Source organism: Oryctolagus cuniculus, chromosome 8 (genome assembly GCF_964237555.1).
Source record: "Oryctolagus cuniculus chromosome 8, mOryCun1.1, whole genome shotgun sequence".
In the NCBI taxonomy this organism is placed as follows: Eukaryota; Metazoa; Chordata; class Mammalia; order Lagomorpha; family Leporidae; genus Oryctolagus; species Oryctolagus cuniculus.
Window position 1 is genome coordinate 23250816 of NC_091439.1, and position 12714 is coordinate 23263529.

Genomic DNA, 12714 nt, shown 5'->3' on the forward strand with positions numbered 1-12714 from the left:
GGATAAAAGTGAACTCTAATATACTGTTAGTGGAAATGCAAATTAGTATGGACATTGTGGGTATATTACACTTATTCTCAATAAATGAAAGTAGATCTATCACTTGATCATCCATTTCCCTTCTGGGTATATATTTGAAGGGAAGGGAAGAAAATCATCACACGAAAGAACTACCTGCACTCCCATGCTCACTTTCACTGTATTCATAACAGTTAACACATGGAATCAACAGAGATGTCCATCAATGGGTGAATGGATAAAAAATGTTTTCATAGAGGAATATATAGTACATTAATGCAATCTATAGTCATCTTCCTGCCCAATCCCAGCACATCATGAAAAAAAATTTCAAAGTTTTGAAGTAGTATATTTATCCTGATTGGACATTATACGTGTACCAAAATATCACACAGTAATCCATAAATTAATAAAGAATTAAGTGAAAGAATGGGTGGGAAAGAATTGGTGGGGGAGAAGAACTTCTGGATTTGACTAAATTCCTAATATATGAAAGAAATGGAATTCTAGAAACTAAAGAGAGTTTTTTAGGAAGAGAAACTCATCAATATTATCATATTATCAAATATCATCAAATCTAAAGGACAAGAATTGAGAATGTGTCCATTTGAATCTAAGAGCTATGAAGATATTCTCAGGAACAGAGTTAATGGAGGTATTTTTTAAAAAAGTCTTATAACAACAAACCAAGAAGTGTAAGAAAGATATGGTGGAAAAACAGAGTTAAGACTACTATTTCAAAAAACTGTGTGTATGGGGCAGCGTGGGGGTGGGGAAGGGGGAGACTGGTGCTGTGGCTTAGTCCATAAAGACGCCGCCTGCAGTGCCAGCATCCCATATGGGTGCCAGGTCCAGACTCAGCTGCTCCACTTCCAATCCGGCTCTCTTCTATGGCCTCGGAAAGCAGTAGAATCCTTGGGCCCCTGCACCCACGTGGGAGACCTGGAAGAAGCTCGGGGCTCCTGGCTTCAGATCCATGCATCTCCAGCCATTGCAGCCATCGGAGAGTAAACCGGCAGATGGAAGATCTCTTTCCTGCTCTTTGCCTCTGCCTCTCTATAACTCTGCCTTTCAAATAAATAAATAAATAAATCTTAAAAAAATGTGGGGGCAGATGCTGTGGCCCAGTAGGTTAATCATCTGCCTGCGGTGCCAGCATCCTATATTGGCACCGGTTCTAGTCCTGGCTGCTCCTCTTCTGATCCAGCTCTCTGTTTATGGGCTAGGAAAGCGGTAGAAGATGGCCCAGGTGCTTGGGCTCCTGCACCTAGGAAGGAGACCTGGAAGAAGCTCCTGGCTATTGACTTCAGATCAGCCCAGCTCCTGCTTTGGGGGCCAATTTGGGGAGTGAACCACAGGTGGAAGACCTTTCTCTCTGTCTCTCCCTCTCATTGCCTGTAACTCTACCTCTCAAATAAATAAATAAAATCTTTTAAAAAAGGTGAAAATAAACAAACATATAGTTTAGTTAGAGGCTGACAAAAGCTCATGGTTTTATTTTTAAGGTTAGAGAGATTGAATACATTCATAGGCTATAGAGTATGAGAGATACAAAGAGAGAATGCCAGGGAAGGGATACTGATGCAGTGAGAGCTCTAAGAATGTGGAAGGCAAAAGGCAAATACAAGAAGGTTAAGTTTAGGATATTTTCCCTATGAAATGTTAAGTTGAAGATGGGAGGAGAAGAAGAAGGTAAAAATAGGAATGATGCATTGCTTATCTCTAATTTTTTCCATGATTTGGGAGATGGCACCAGTAGTGGAGAATGAGAGAAGGACTAGTAGGAGGTCTTATCTTTGAAGGAGAAAGAGTTGATCAAGGCAATATATGGGGCCAGCATTGTGACATAGTGAGAAAAGCAATTGCCTATGACACTGGGCATCCCATATGGTTCCGGTTCTAATCCCAGCTGCTCCATTCCTGATCCAGCTCCCTGTTAATGGCCTAGGAAAAGCAGTGAAAAACGACCGAAGTGTTTGGGTCCCTGCCATCCATGTGGGAGACCCAAATGAAATTCTTGGTTCCTGGCTTCAGCCTAGCCAAGCGCTGGCTGTTTCAGCCATCTGGGGAGTGAACCAGTGGATGGGACATCTGTCTGTATGTCTCCCTCTCTCTCTGCAACTCTTGAATTTCAAATAAATAAATCTTTTTTAAAAGGGCAATATTTGAACTGGTAACAGAAACAGAGATATTTGGCAACTTTTTTTTCTTTTTTTTTTTACTTTTTATTTAACTTTTATTTAATGAATATAAATTTCCAAAGTACAGCTTATGGATTACAATGGTTTTCCCCCACATAACTTCCCTCCCACCCGCAACCCTCCCCTTTCCCGCTCCCTCCCCCCTTCCATTCACATCAAGATTCATTTTCAATTCTCTTTATATACAGAAGATCAGTTTAGCATATATTAAGTAAAGATTTCAACAGTTTGCACCCACATAGAAACACAAAGTGAAAAATACTGTTTGAGTACTAGTTATAGCATTAAATCACAATGTATAGCACATTAAGGACAGAGATCCTACATGAGGATAAGTGCACAGTGACTCCTGTTGTTGACTTAACAAATTGACATTCTTGTTGATGGCATCAGTAATCACCCTAGGCTCTTGTCATGAGCTGCCAAGGCTATGGAAGCCCCCTGAGTTCACCAACTCTGATCATATTTAGACAAGGTCATAGTCAAAGTGGAAGTTCTCTCCTCCCTTCAGAGAAAGGTACCTCCTTCTTTGATGACCTGTTCTTTTCACTGGGACCTCACTCACGGAGATCTTTCATTTAGGTTTTGTGTTTTTTGGTTTTTTTTTTTTTTTTTTTTTTTTTTTTTTTTTTTTTTGCCAGAATGTTTTGGCTTTCCATGCCTGAAATACTCTCATGGGCTTTTCAGCCAGATCCAAACGCCTTAAGGGCTGATTCTGAGGCCAGAGTGCTGTTTAGGACATCTGCCATTCTACGGGTCTGCTGTGTATCTCACTTCCCATGTTGGATCGTTCTCTCCCTTTTTTATTCTATCAGCTAGTATTTGCAGACATTAGTCTTGTTTATGTGATCCCTTTGGCTCTTAGTCCTATCATTATGATCAATTGTGAACAGAAATTGATCACTGGGACTAGTGAAATGGCTTCTGGTATCTTTGTGGTTTTTAAATTTTCTTAGGTTGTCTTGAAGCTCCAGAGTTTTCTTGAAAACTTTTTGAGAATACCATAGAACATAAACATTTTTAGGTATTATAGCTTTTGCTAATAAATGTATGTTTTAGTCATTCTTTTTGTGTGAATAAAATTTTCTACAAAAACTGCAAAAAATCCCATTATGTATTATAAAATATCACTATACTTTGTCTCATTTGATCCTTACAATCCTCCTTATCTTCCATATGATAATGAAAATGAGAATATTTATTGAAGGCATTATCTCGTTTTATCTTTATCTACTCTTGTTGGAATTTTATGGATGAGGAAACAGACTCATGGTTGACTTTTGGCATTTGGCAAAATATCCTGTGACTGTGTCACTAATGTATAGGTGGATTATAATAATCTGAAAATCCAGAATTTGAAATGCTCCAAGCTTTTTGAGTACTGATATGATGTCACAAGTGGAAAATTCCATACCTGACCTCTTGTGACAGGTCTCAGTCAAAACACAAGTGCACTGAAAATACCATATAAAATTGCCTTCAGGCTATATGTATAAAGTATGTATGAAAATACAAATGAATCTCGTGTCGGTGCCATGGCTTCGGATCAGCGCGGTGCGCCAGCCGCAACGCGCCGGCTGTAGCAGCCACTTGTGGGTTGAACCATCGGAAAAGGAAGACCTTTCTCTCTGTCTCTCTCTCTTTCTCTTTCTCTCTCTCTCTCTCATTGTCTATTTCTGCCTGTCAAAAAAAAATAATGAATTTCATATTTAGACTTGGGTCCCACCCCCAATATATTTCATGAAATATTCTAAGATATAAAATAATCCAAACTGCAAAGCACTTCTGGTTCTAAGCATTTCTGATAACAGATACTCAACCTGCAATTGGTTATGAGACTTATTTCTTTTATTTGCAGTTATTATTTTTATTTACTATTTATATTTTAAATATTTATTTTTTTATTTGAAAGACAGTGACAGAGAGGGAGAGATTGAGAGAGAAAGGTAGAGAATCTGCGTCCATTATTTGTCAATTCAGATCTCTGCCTTTTTCTTTTTCTATTCTATTGGTCTGTGATTTGATATGTTCAAGTTTTATTCTATTCATCTGTAAATAGAGATCATACTATTTAATTTACCAGGCTAAGTGAAAACTAAATGTGAACTAAGTGAAACTAAATGTGATAATTTATAGAAGGTACCGAGGTCAGAATAGGAGATTAAAAAACGTTCAACATATATTTCCATATATTAGAAATGAACAATCTGAAAATGAGATTAAAAATTTAACTTACAAAAGCACCAAAAAGAATAAAATATTTAAAAATAATGTAACAAAAGCAGTGTACGACTTATACAGTGCAAACAGTAAAACTCTGCTGAAAGAGGTTAAAGAAAACCTAAATAAATGTAAGACATCTTGTTTTCATGGAACAGTTAATAATGTTAAGATGGCAGCCATTCCCAAAGCAGTCTGTGGATTCAGTGTAATCTTAAAATTTCAGCGAGTCACCGATCAGGGAGAACATATGGTATTTGTCCCTTTGGGACTGGCTTATTTCACTCAGCATGATGTGTTCCAGATTCCTCCATTTTGTTGCAAATGACTGGATTTCGTTGTTTCTTACTGCGGTATAGTATTCTAAAGAGTACATATCCCATAATTTCTTTATCCAGTCTACCGTTGATGGGCATTTAGGTTGGTTCCAGGTCTTAGCTATTGTGAATTGAGCTGCAATAAACATTAGGGTGCAGACCGCTTTTTTGTTTGCCAATTTAAATTCCTTTGGGTAAATTCCAAGGAGTGGGATGGCTGGGTTGAACGGTAGGGTTATCTTCAGGTTTCTGAGGAATCTCCAGACTGACTTCCATAGTGGCTTGACCAGTTTGCATTCCCACCAACAGTGGGTTAGTGTTCCTTTTTCCCCACATCCTCGCCAGCATCTGTTGTTGGTAGATTTCTGAATGTGAGCCATTCTAACTGGGGTGAGATGGAACCTCATTGTGGTTTTGATTTGCATTTCCCTGATTGCTAATGACCTTGAACATTTTTTCATGTGCCTGTTGGCCATTTGGATTTCCTCTTTTGAAAAATGTCTATTGAGGTCCTTGATCCATCTCTTAAGTGGGTTGTTGGTTTTGCTTTTGTGGAGTTTCTTGATCTCTTTGTAGATTCTGGTTATTAACCCTTTATCTGTTGCATAGTTTGCAAATATTTTTTCCCATTCTGTCGGTTGTCTCTTCACTCTCCTGACTGTTTCTTTTGCAGTACAGAAACTTCTCAATTTGATGCAATCCCAATAGTTGATTTTGGCTTTGACTGCCTGTGCCTCCCGGGTCTTTTCCAGAAATTCTTTGCCTGTGCCAATATCTTGAAGGGTTTCTCCAATGTTCTCTAGTAACTTGATGGTGTCAGGTCGTAGATTTAGGTCTTTAATCCATGTTGAGTGGATTTTTGTGTAAGGTGTAAGGTAGGGGTCTTGCTTCATGATTCTGCACGTGGAAATCCAGTTTTCCCAGCACCATTTATTGAATAGACTGTCCTTGCTCCAGGAATTAGTTTTAGATCCTTGATCAAATATAAGTTGGCTGTAGATGTTTGGGTTGATTTCTGGTGTTTCAATTCTGTTCCATTGGTCTATCCATCTGTTTCTGTACCAGTACCATGCTGTTTTGATTACAACTGCCCTGTAGTATGTCCTGAAATCTGGTATTGTGATGCCACCGGCTTTGTTTTTGTTGTACAAGATTGCTTTAGCTATTCGAGGTCTCTTGTGCCTCCATATAAATTTCAGCACCATTTTTTCCAGATCTGAGAAGAAGGTCTTCGGTATCTTGATTGGTATTGCATTGAATCTATAAATTGCTTTTGGGAGAATGGACATTTTGATGATATTGATTCTTCCAATCCATGAGCATGGAAGATTTTTCCATTTCTTGGTATCCTCTTCTATTTCTTTCTTTAAGGTTTTGTAATTTTCATCATAGAGATCTTTAACGTCCTTGGTTAAGTTTATTCCAACGTATTTGATTGTTTTTGTAGCTATTGTGAATGGGATTGATCTTAGAAGTTCTTCCTCAGCCATGGCATTGTCTGTGTATACAAAGGCTGTTGATTTTTGTGCATTGATTTTATACCCTGCTACTTTGCCAAACTCTTCTATGAGTTCCAATAGTCTCTTAGTAGAGTTCTTTGGGTCCCCTAAATAGAGAATCATGTCATCTGCAAAGAGGGATAGTTTGAGTTCTTCCTTCCCAATTTGTATCCCTTTAATTTCTTTTTCTTGCCTAATAGCTCTGGCTAGAACCTCCAGAACTATATTGAATAGCAGTGGTGAGAGTGGACATGCCTGTCTGGTACCAGATCTCAGTGGAAATGCTTCCAACTTTTCCCCATTCAATAAGATGCTGGCTGTGGGTTTTTCATAGATTGCTTTGATTGTATTGAGGAATGTTCCTTCCAAACCCAGTTTGCTTAGAGTTTTCATCATGAACGGGTGTTGTATCCCTGATCGAAGACAACTGACTGAACACCAAAAAGGAAACCTGTTGAAGTGAAATGGACACTAAGGTAAACGGTGACTTGATCAGCAGAGCCCTGACTGTTAATGAACAACTTAATACATTATCCCTCTTAGTAGTTTTTTTGTCTGTTCTACTTAATATGACTGGTTTAATTCTGTAATTAATACACAGTTATTCTTAAGTGTTGAAATTTAACTGAAATGTGATCCCTGTTAAACATAAGAGTGGGAATAAGAGAGGGAAGAGATGTATAATTTGGGACATGCTCAAGCTGACTTGCCCCAAATGGTAGAGTTAGAAACATACCAGGGGATTCCAATTCAATCCCATCAAGGTGGCATGTACCAATGCCATCTCACTAGTCCAAGTGATCAATTTCAGTTCACAATTGATCATAATGAAAGGACTAAGAGTCAAAGGGAGCACATAAACATGTCTAGTACCTGCTAACACTAACCGATAGAATAAATAAAGGGGAGAGTGATCCAACATGGGAAGTGAGATACTCAGCAGACTCATAGAATGGCAGATGTCCTAAATAGCACTCTGGCCTCAGAATCAGCCCTAAAGGCATTCGGATCTGGCTGAAAAGCCCATGAGAGTATTTCAGGCATGGAAAGCCAAGACACTCTGGCAAAAGATCTGTGAGTGAGATTCCAGTGGAAAGAACAGGTCTTCAAAGAAGGAGGTACCTTTCTCTGAAGGGAGGAGAGAACCTCCACTTTGACTATGACCTTGTCTAAACAAGATAAGAATCGGAGAACTCAGAGGGCTTCCATAGCCTTGGAAACTCATGACTGGAGCATAGGGAGATTACTGATGCCATAGACAGGAGTGTCAATTGGTAAAGTCAACAACAGGAGTCACTGTGCACTTACTCCTCATGTAGGATCTCTGTCCTTAATGTGCTGTGCATTGAGATTTAATGCTATAATGAGTACTCAAACAATATATTTCACTTTGTGTTTCTATGGGGGTGCAAACTGTTGAAATCTTTACTTAATGCATACTAAACTGATCCTCTGTAAAAAAAAAAAAAAAGAAAAAAAAAAAGAACGAAAGAAATTATCAACTCCCAACTTGACTCTCACTGGGATTAAACATGACAATAGGTCTGATCTGATTTCATCATCATTTAAAAAAATCATCTATTATTGTTCACTTTATGTTTCTGTGTGGGAGCAAACTGTTGAAATCCTTACTTAATGTATACTAAGCTGATCTTCTGTATATTAAGATAATCGAAAATGAATCTTGATGTGAATGGAAGGGGAGAGGGAGTGGGAAAGGGGAGGGTTGTGGGTGGGAGGGACGGTATGGGGGGGAATCCATTGTAATCCATAAATCGTACTTTGGAAATTTATATTCATTAAATAAAAGTTAAAAAAAAATTTTCAGCGAGTCTCCTTGCAAAAATGGAAAAGCCAGTTCTAAAAGTCATGAAGAATTATAGGGGGCCTTAAATGGCCAAAACAATCTTGAAAAGAATACATTTGGTATACCCAACTTCTTGATTTCAAAAGTTACTATGAAGCTACAATAATCAAAACAGGGTGATGCTAGCATACAGGTAGACATTTAGATCAATAGAATTGAAAGAAACCAGGAAATAAACCTACCTAACTATAGTGAAATTATTTCAGTAAGGCTGTCATTTGATGGCAGAAAGAATAGTTTCTTTAACAAATGATGCTGAAACAACTGTATTTCCACAATACTTTTTTTTTTGGTCAGCATAAATTTCATTCAATTTTTTTTTCCATTTCTAGTAGAATTTCATTTTGAGGTTTAATGTTTCAAGTGAGTATAGCATTTTACAATTCAGTAATCTTGGATTTCAAGTCATTAAAGATGAAAGTGGAAATGTGAAGTTAAGAAAATCAGTTTTCATCTTCTGTAACATCTAAATCTTCATCATCTGCATCATCATCTTCTGTGTGTTGGTCCTTTCTTAGTCGAGAGGTGGATACCTGTCCTGTTCCAGATACACATTTAGCTGACAGTGATCTCTGAAGAGGCGACTTTGAGAGATTTGGCAACTTTTAAGATGAAGCTGTGCTCAGGGACTAAAAATTTGTAATCACATTAACTCATGTCATTTTTGTTTGTTTTTAGTCTAGTAGTTCTCACAAACCTAAATTAATTTGCAGATGAGGTAAAATGCAAATGCTTTAGGTAAAAATTTTTTCCTGATAGGTACAATGAAAAGACAGGTAGTCAAGAATGGATAAAGTATTAGTAAGACATCTCCATCAATACATATTTTGTCAACAGATGCCCCATGTAATATATTTCTTGAACTATTGATACTGGTTTATTACCTACCACCTTTCTTCACAAATCTGAAATGCCTAGCAAGCTTTCTTACCAAAGAACTTCATTAGAGAGTTTAGTTAGCACGGACATAAATTTAACTTTGAGTGAGGACAAGTACTGCACAGAATCAAAACCTCTCTCTCACTTCCAAATGAAAACACATAGACAATTCATTCCAGGGACACATGGTATGTGGGTTTTAATAATGACAACCATTTATGGCCTCTGAAAGGGTTCCAAAAAACATTTTTTATTGTTGTCTTTGAAGAAACATTGGTCCAAGATGAGAGGGACTGGATTTCCAACTATATCCTTCAGGATAGAGCAGCAACATGTCCAAGGATCAGAAGTCTCAAGGCCATCTAAGGACATAGTTCTGACCTGAGTGACCTGGCTCTAGTACATAAACAACAGAATTAATTGGTTGCAGTTTCTCTGTCATTACTTCTCTTGTCTTCATGTGTGCCCCATCAAAATGAACAGAGAGTAGCATCTCACACTCTAAGAAGTATCTAAACATTGGGAAATATAAATTCTAGTATTTCATTTAAAAGCCCAAATTATCTGAATTACTATGACCCCAGTATTTGGAATGTGATTTTATGGAGACAGAGCAACCTCACTGGGTCTATTTTGCTGCTTCTTTTCCATCTCAGCTGGCAATAGCCTTCCTCGGAGACCTCTTACTAAACTTGGATGATTTATGACCAACATGACACTCCAACTTATTTCAGAAAACTAAAATGCTGAGCCCATCTTTCAGGCCCCAGACATACCCAAGATGATTTATCTACCAAAAGAAATCCGCAGTTTTTTCTTCTCTGTTGCCAATTGTGTGTGGGTTGGGATTTTTGCTACAACATTCAGAATTTAGTGGACTTTGGTTTATGTTCGATGCATAGTTGCTTCTTTAATGAAAAGAAAATGAAGCACATAATTCCAAAGAATCTTATCTATCTTTCCTTTCTTTGTACTCTTTCTCTGACCTACATTTTTCCAAATAATCAGTAGAGCAGGAGAAATCTTCTGAGCTTGAATATATTTTAATTCTCTCTCAAATGCTTGATTTATTTTGCTAAGCCATCCGTTCAGTGACTGTAGACATGAATAGCAGGCTATAAAACAATGCTAATCCACCTAAAATGCCACAGAATGACACCACTGATGAGATTCTCTGCCTCAGGAAAATCCTTTTGTAACCCACAATACCCTCAGAGAGCCAGGTTGTTTTGAGGAGGAAAACTAGAAATGGTAAAAAGTCTGATTTTAAGAAATTTAGTATGAGATATATATATATATATATATTAAGAAATTTATTATGAGAAATTTATTATATATATATAATGAACACCTGCTCATCTGTAAAAAGGAATGAAATCCTGTCTTTTGCAACCAAATGGATACAACTGGAAGCCATTGTGGTTAGTTAAATGAGCCAGTCCCAAAAAGAGAAATACCATATGCTTTCCCTGATTTGTGGTAACTGGTAAAGAACAAAAAATGTAATGCATATGAGCAAAATTGACACTTTGAGATTTGATTGTGTACAGCCCTTGCCTGTATTCTTGAGGAACACTGGTCTTTCTACTTAATACTTGTTGAATTTTTTACTTAGTGGAATGAATTTTAAACTTGTGATTATAAAGTAAATTGAATATATGTCACTGTGAAAATTAAAAGCAAAATAAGAAAAGAAGGAAGCAGGTGGGAGAGAGGGAGAGAGGGAGGGTGGGGTGGGTAGGATCATGATGCTCTTAAAACTGTACATATGAGGAGAAGAAGTTTAGGAGGGAGAGATGGAGAAGGGAAGACAGTTGGACCGGGAAGGAGGGATGCAGTTCGGCAAGGCAGCCACCATCACTCCTGCTGCCTCAGCTACCACAGCCCAGGCTCCTAGGGCTAAGGAGGCAGCCACCTCAGTGGGAGAGGAAACTGCCCCAGAACTCCCTGGCACAGCCCTGCACAAGTACTCAGCTGTGTGAGATGCTATTTAAATACTAAAAGACTACAATAAAATGACAATATCTCAGGCACCACCCCCACCTCCACCTGGAGATATGTCCACTGGTCCTATAGCAGAAAGCTAATGTTATACACAAATTAAAGTAGTAAAATTTCCCTACATGTGTACCATCAATAACTTCAGTTTTGGTTGAGAAGAACTTAGTGAAGTGTTAAAAAGTTCACCATTTTCATCTGAGCCAAGTGAAAAAATGAAATGGTGCCTGAGGGTAAACCCAAAGGGATTAGATGATGAAACCAGACTACTTGTCCTTATGTTTGATTTTAGTCAGCTGCCCCAAAAGTGAAGGTCACACAAAAATCAAATTTTCCCTCTGAACGCTAAAAGGGAAGAAACAAAAGCAAGGAAAAGCCAAAGAATATACCAATTTGTGCAAGGAAAGGACTAGGGTTTTTTAAAATTTTAAATTTTTAAATTCATTAGAAGGGAATTTTTGCTTGATGAAGCCAATGATCTTTTATCAGATGACAAGCTTATATTATTTTGTGAGGTGAGTGTGGCCCAAGATTCAGTAAACGTACCAGGACATACTAATACAAATATGTTGAAGGTGCCTGAATGTCAACTAAAAAGATTTAGCTGATCTCTGGGAAAACATGAGATTTACAGATTGCAGTTTTTTGTGAGAGGGCAAGAATTTAAAGCTCATAACTTTGTACTCGCAGCCTGATCCCTAGCGTTGAATGAAATGTTTGAATATGAAATGGAAGAATGCAAAAAGAATCTAGTAGAAATAAGCGACTTCAACCCTGAGGTTTATAAAGAAATGATAAGATTCATTTATATGGGAAAAGCACCAAATCTTGATAAAATGGCTGAAAACTGTTGGCAGATGCAGACAAATATGCACTGTGTAAAAACACTTTGTGTAGTAACCTCTCAGTAGAAAATGTTGCTGATACCTTGGTCTTACAGATTTGCTCAGTGCAGAACAGTTGAAAACACAAGCCATAAGCTTTATTAATAGGTGCAGTATACTTTGACAACTCGGGTGTTAAGATGGGAAAAACTGGAACAGCAATCTAGCAACTGATATAATGGAAACATCAGGGTGGGAGTCTGTGATTCAATCACACTTCCACTTAGTATCAGAAGTCTTCTGAGCACTAGCCTCTGCACAGTGCCACAGTTTGGCATTCCTCTCAAATGGCTAACACAGTCCTGACATCTTCCATGAACAGTAGAAAAATGGAATTGATTTATACTCCTCCAGTCCAGAAGGATGCTAAAACACAAACCATAAGCAAGAGCTGCATCTGCTTTCTTGTCCATAGAACTGGTAGTGAAAAGCATATGACTTGATTTCAGGTAAATAATTTATGGTATATTCTTCAGCTTTAAATTAGATTGATTTATTCACCTCAAGGTGTTAAATTATCTTCAGTGACTTTTCTTGTTTATATAGTACTTCAGGTTTTTTTGTGCCTTGTCATTTTAACCAAGCTGTGCTGTATTGCAGTAACTCAATAATGCAATAATACTGATAACTGAAGATACTAAGTTTCAAAAGGATCTTCCATTATTTTGAGAAAAGAAAAATGAATTTAGATTTTTTGTCCTATGCTATCTCAAAGTTTAAACGTAGGTTTTCCTTAAAAGCACTTGTATTGGAGATTACCAGTAATGTCTCCAGTCTGAGTTGTATAAACATAGAAGAGCATGCTTACTTGCAAGGTAAGTTATGGCAATA

The 12714-nt window shown here is 37.6% G+C and overlaps 1 pseudogene; it reads left to right on the forward strand.

The window, feature by feature from the left end:
* Positions 1-12189, forward strand: part of LOC100345864 (speckle-type POZ protein-like pseudogene) — a 148784-nt pseudogene extending 136595 nt beyond the window's left edge.
* Positions 12190-12714: the final 525 nt, after the last annotated feature.